The sequence below is a fragment of the Lynx canadensis genome, chromosome A2, assembly GCF_007474595.2.
Source record: "Lynx canadensis isolate LIC74 chromosome A2, mLynCan4.pri.v2, whole genome shotgun sequence".
Classification (NCBI taxonomy): Eukaryota; Metazoa; Chordata; class Mammalia; order Carnivora; family Felidae; genus Lynx; species Lynx canadensis.
This window is the reverse complement of record NC_044304.2, coordinates 42,993,178-42,999,177: the sequence shown is the minus strand read 5'-3', so window position 1 is coordinate 42,999,177 and position 6,000 is coordinate 42,993,178. Positions and strand designations below refer to the sequence as shown.

The following is a 6,000-nucleotide window of genomic DNA, read 5'->3' as shown; positions in this document are numbered from 1 at the left end:
TAACTACAATCTAAAACATGAATAAATAAGAAGGAAATAATTTTGCAAAAACTGATTTTATGTATGCACATATGTATGTGTGCCAGAGGGTACCGATGAAGATAAGAGTTTTCAGTAGAAGGAACAGTATGTGCTAAAGTCTTATAATAGAAGGGGCATGGTCTAATTGAAAAACCAAAAAGGTGTTTGGGACATATAGGTTGAAATGAAGCTGTAAAAAGGAGCGAAAACAAACAGGATTTTAGAGATCATATTAGTTGTAACGAGAATCCATGGAAGTGTTTCATGTATGAGATGAAGCATGTGATATCATTCAATATTTATTCAGATAAATTCAATGTTACGGCAATTAAAAAAGACCCAAAAGTGACTGTGGATTAATCAGTTAGGAAGTTTCCCCCTCCAGACAAGAGATAGTAAACACTTGGTCTAAACTAGTGGTGATGGCCATGGAGATGGACAGAACTGGGAAGAAATGTGGCGTGTTTAGGAATGAACAGCGACAGAATTTTTTGTTGAACTTCACAGTGAGAGAGAAGAAGGATAGCAAGGATGACTGCTGGTTTTCTGGCTTGTACAATGAGTGGATGGTGATGTTCTTGTCTTTCAATGAGAAGATTACAATAGGGAGACCAGGTTTGGAGACTTGCACATAGAGATTATGGGTTGAATCCTGTCACAGTGAATTTCTGTGTCATGTTTAAATGTTTAAAACCACTGAGTCCTTACACAGAGTGTAGAGAGTTAAGACACAGCTCAGTATTCATGAAAGCGAGAGTGGTGAAAAAGTCTGGGAGAGAAAGGGCAAATGAGAAAAGACCTTTTTGAAAGCAGTTTGGCGATCCTTTCTCCTGATGTTGTTTTAAACCAAGGCTGAGACAAGCATAAAAGAAGCCCTCAGCAAATATTCAGCAAGAATCCCGTGTGACATTACCCAGAGGTCTGCATTCAAGGTTAAAAGTGGTACTGGATAAAAAATAAGCTCGTCTGTGTGTTCTTTACTTGGCACTAAACCTCAGTGCCTGCTGATAATTCAAGCTGTTAATAAAAAGAGGTCAATCTTTCCCCCCACATCAACAGTGAAATAAATAAATAAATAAATAAATAAATAAATAAATAGATAAATAAATCTACATGTGAAGAAATGCATTAAGCAAAATAAGTAAAGAAAGAGCTGAGAAAGGAGAAAACAAAGTCAATGAAAGCTATCGATCAGTGATGCTTAAAGAATGTAAACATTCAATAGTGAAAAGAAAACAGAAACATAATTATAGAGGCTGTTTAATATTTGCACAGCCATCATTAGAATGCTCACTACAGTTAACATTTCTTGGAGAACCTTCTTCATAAACACAGTATGCCTACAATTTAAACGATGCTTTTTCCAGTTGTCTGAATCACTGAATAAAATAGTTCTGAATTCCCATTGACTGCTAGGACGTTTAAAAGTTATTTTATTCAAAATAGAAACCATAGGACATTGGTGAAGTTTTACTGTTGGTACACAATTCTCCTTTTAATACCTTCAAGTTTTTAAGATGTTGGTATCTGGCAGTTCACTATGCTGTGGAAAAATTATAACATGTCTTTCTCAAATATCTTGGGTTTATGACAGGAAGATATCACTAAGAAATCAATCATTCTCCAAGTTGAATCTTTTCCAATTTTCCTTCAGAAAGAGTCAGCAACATCAAGCTTTTAAAACGATTATTTCTCTGGTAGCCTATGGGCTGTTAAATCATGCAAATAATTAATTGATGTAATTAAACACATAAAGCAACACTGGCAAAATTTTGTACAGTGAAAATTAACTAGACTTTTACAATAAATAGGCAATTAATGCAAAAGAAAATAGAAATAAAGAAGTACATACTGAGATTCTGTTTTATGTGTGATATTACCACCACCAGGGAGAATTTTTTTAATTGTCCTTCTTGGTGGAAATGAGAACAAAGTAACATAAACATTTATAGTACTAACTGATCAGTTTGGTATATTTGATGCTGAACAAAATTATTAAGTCCATTTTCTGACACATCTTCCATTAAGAAAGGACACCCACAATGGATTGCACAGAGAAAGAGGGGGGGTTCATTGGCAAAATAAAGGACAATCACAGAGCTGAAGACGTTGGCTTTAGGCAAACTCTTTTTCAACCTCTGAGCACTGGGAGATAAACTAATTGTCACCTGTCCTAGATCTTCCCCTGACCTCCTGTCAAAAGTAGCTCAGCAACCCTACTTGTTTCTATCACTATTTTACTATCCTCCATTCTTTTTTTAATCTATTTTTTTAATGTTTAGTTTTGAGACAGAGACAGACAGAGACCAAGTGGGGAGGGGCAGAGAGAGAGGGAGACACAGAATCCAAAGCAGGCTCCAGGCTCTGAGTTGTCAGCACAGAACCTGACATGGAGCTGGAACTAATGAACCACAGGATCATGACCTGAGCCAAAGTCGGATGCTTAACGGACTGAGCCACCCAGGTCCCCCCTTATCCTCCATTCTTAGTAGCACCCGTCCTGGTTGATATTAAACTATGTGTTCAAGATCCCTTTCCTCCAAAAGAACTACATTCTTGTCATGTTTATGATATGTCCTGTTTCCTAGAAAAATGATCACACTTTGTAGGAATCAAGTATTTCCGAAAACCAAATAAACAAACAACAACAACAACAACAACAACAACAAAAAACCCACTCATTATGTGCCATGCACTGGGCAAAGTGCTTTATATGCATTTTTTCTTATAATCTTTTAATATGCTTAGCTTATAATAAAACACCCAACAAGACTCATTGCATTCGAATGAAACACTCTTCTACTATAAAGCTTTGTTTATATCCCAAATAAGTCCATTTAACTCTACTGGTTGAAATAGTTCCAAATGACTAATTTATCAATAAATGGCTATTTGACCAAATTATTTGACTGTTTTTACTGCTGAATCTGGTCAAACACATTAGCAATAGAATAGAGAAGCCAATATATTTTGATTATACATAAGAAATATTTGTTAAATTAAAAAATAGCTATCACTGCTTTACATTTGTGGTTGTAGGTGTACAGTTACTCAGCCCCATGAGAAGAAAAATATCTAAATTATACTTCTGCTTATTGCTTATGTCTGGAATCAGAACTCTGCATAGATGCTCATTAAATGAGTCAGTGAAAAAAATGTACAGCATGCCAAAAATGGAAGTGACACAAATAAATAAATATTTCAAATGACAATCCTCTAAAGCAGGGGTTATAGACTAGATTGTGTTCTTTTCAAATTTATGTATTGAGCCCAAACCTTCATTGTATTTGAAGACAGGGAATTTAGCAGACAATTAAGATTAAATAAGGTTTAGTAAGGGGAGATTGGTAATTCTATAGGATTGACGTCCTTATATGAGAAAAAAAAAAATGAGTAGAAGATCTCTCTCTTACCATACCCACCCTGGGATGCCCTGGGAGAACACAGCAAGAAAGGGGCTATCTGCAAGGATATCTGTAAGGAGGTCTCACCAAGAACAAAATCAGTGGACATCTTGATCTCGTACATCCAAGCTCCAGAAGTGTGAGAAAGAAATCTCTGTAGTTTAAGTCGCTCACTCTGGCATTTTGTTACGGCAGCCCAAGTAGACTAATACAGTTGGTAGTATAATCTTCCCCCTCATATTGATGAGACAGTTTCCTGAGGTCACATAGCTAGAAGTGGCAAGGCCAGGACTTGAATTTAGGAGACTATAACTCCAGAGCCTGTGCTCTTAACTATTTAGCATGCTTTCAGGTAGCAAGTAGATAAAGGGATGCAGATACAACGAAAACATGCCATGAGGAGGAATCATAAAAAAAAAAAAAAAAAAATGAGTATGAACCTGGAGAGGTAAGTAAAAGCCAAATCAGGCAGAAACTTTTTTTTTTTTTTTAAAGTGTCCTATTGTCCTAACAGCACAAGGAAGCCATTGAAAGGGTTTAAGCAAGAAGGACGGTGGGGAAGGATGGGGAAATGGGACCTTGGATGAGATGTGGATTCTGAAAAGGTCACTCCGGTTACAGTACACTAGTTAAAAATATTTAAAACACTTAATCTTGACAGTAAAATAAAAATGGTCATTTAGATTCTACTTGGCTATTTTTTTTCTTTTCAATGAGTTCACTGCCTGACACATCGTTAAAAAGGTAGAACTGTGCTAATAAGGCGAAGAGGTGAAACTTCTCCAAAGAGAGTTAGAAATGTGAGGTTTGCCTGCTTAAGAATCTCGGGTACAGGTAAACACAGTGCATTCTCCCCCCATTGTTATCAAAACAAATCACCACAAAATTAGTGGCTTAAAACAAAAGAAATTTATGAGCTGACTGTTCTGTAGCTTCCCAAGGCCAGTAAAGTATGTCTGGGCTGACTGCATTAGTGCCATACGGTCATAGGAATGAAGTCCCTACTTCACTGCTGGCTGTCTGACATGGGTCATTCTCACCTTCTAGAGACCTTATTTCCAGGCTACTTACTGACTCCCATAAAGCCAATAATGATGAATCTTTGAATCTCTGGATTCTTTTCTCTCTGCCTCATCTTTCTTCCCTCTGGGGAATAAGCTTAGGAATCCCCCGGACTTACACCAATGGGTTGTTAACAAGGCACCTTTTCTTTTGTTAATTAATCATCTTTGCTCTAGGCAGCATATAGCCCTGTTTACCTGCTTACCTAATTTGGTCCTTCCTTCCTGTGAAAGCCCCTTTCTATAGTACTAAATTGGGGGGCGTTTTCACCCTGAACGCCTAATCTTGCTTACCTCATATATGTTTGTATTGGGGGACTTTGCCCTGTCTCTATCCTGGGTGTCTTTGCATACCCCTCTCTTTCCTGGGTGCCTTTTCACCCTCTGCTCTATCTTGGGGTCCTGATCTTTTTAAACCAAAATCAGGTGTGAGCATCCTATGGCTTTGTACTTCTTTATGCCTTGTTAACCACTGGTGTAAGCCTGGGACATTCCTAAGCTTATTCCCCACACTACCCCACTCTTCTGCCTGAATATTCTGCAGTGGTCCTTTGCTTTTAGGGTCCCCATGTGATTACAGTGGACCCACCCTGATAATCTCAAATTACCTCCCCAAATTGAGATGAGTTGGCCAGTAATCTTAGTTCCATCTGCAAAATCGCTATACAGCAGTACTAGATTGGTGTTTGATTGAGTAAACAGAAAAATAAATCTAGGGGGACATCTTTAGGATTCTGAATATCATACATTGTCCCCGTTTTCTATACACATATACCTTAGAATTAATCATATAAGCATGGAGGATGTTCTTGGACTGACCTTTTGCTTAATTTTAGTTATTCTAAATATATTTTTTTTATTCTTTCTTTAGTCATAAAACAAGAGTCATAGAAAAACATATTCCCTTGAAAGAAATCTAATGCTAGGGGAGTATATGTCATTACATTTGGAGCCAGTATATATGAATACAGATTGAAAGCATAGAAATAAATTTCTTAATATGATAAATTAAGATATTCTACTCATTCCAATTATCTTTCCAGCAACTCATCATTCCTCAGGATTTCATTTTGCTATTTCAGATACAAATGACATATTTTAATTCAGTCAAACCAGCATTAATAATTTCTTAGCAAAATATGACAAAAATCAAATACACTTTAGATGATGGATGATGGAGCCTGGCAGTACAAACAAATTCTGATTTCACTTATTTTACTATCTATGGCAATACCTCTAGCAATGAAGGGAACAAGGGTATGTCATGGTAAACATCTGTGTCCTAAAGGAAGGAATAATTAGTCAGTATTGGTATTTTGTGTGAGTATTCATGCTTCATCTAAATCAATCTTTGCAAAAATATTAGGTGCTTCAGAGATGCCCTTAAGGCAGCTACCACACGATATCTCTGATTTTGAAGGAGTTAATGTGTATCCCTTAGAAAATAGCTTATCTGAAGGTAACTGAGGTATTTGAGAAAACATTGCTCTCAAATAGAATAAATATGGATAAAA

General features: G+C 36.6%; 1 pseudogene; it reads left to right on the top strand.

Annotated features, from left to right (window-relative positions):
- Window positions 1-443: 443 nt before the first annotated feature.
- The window catches only part of LOC115501271, a 138,506-nt pseudogene continuing 132,949 nt past the window's right edge, over window positions 444-6,000 (top strand).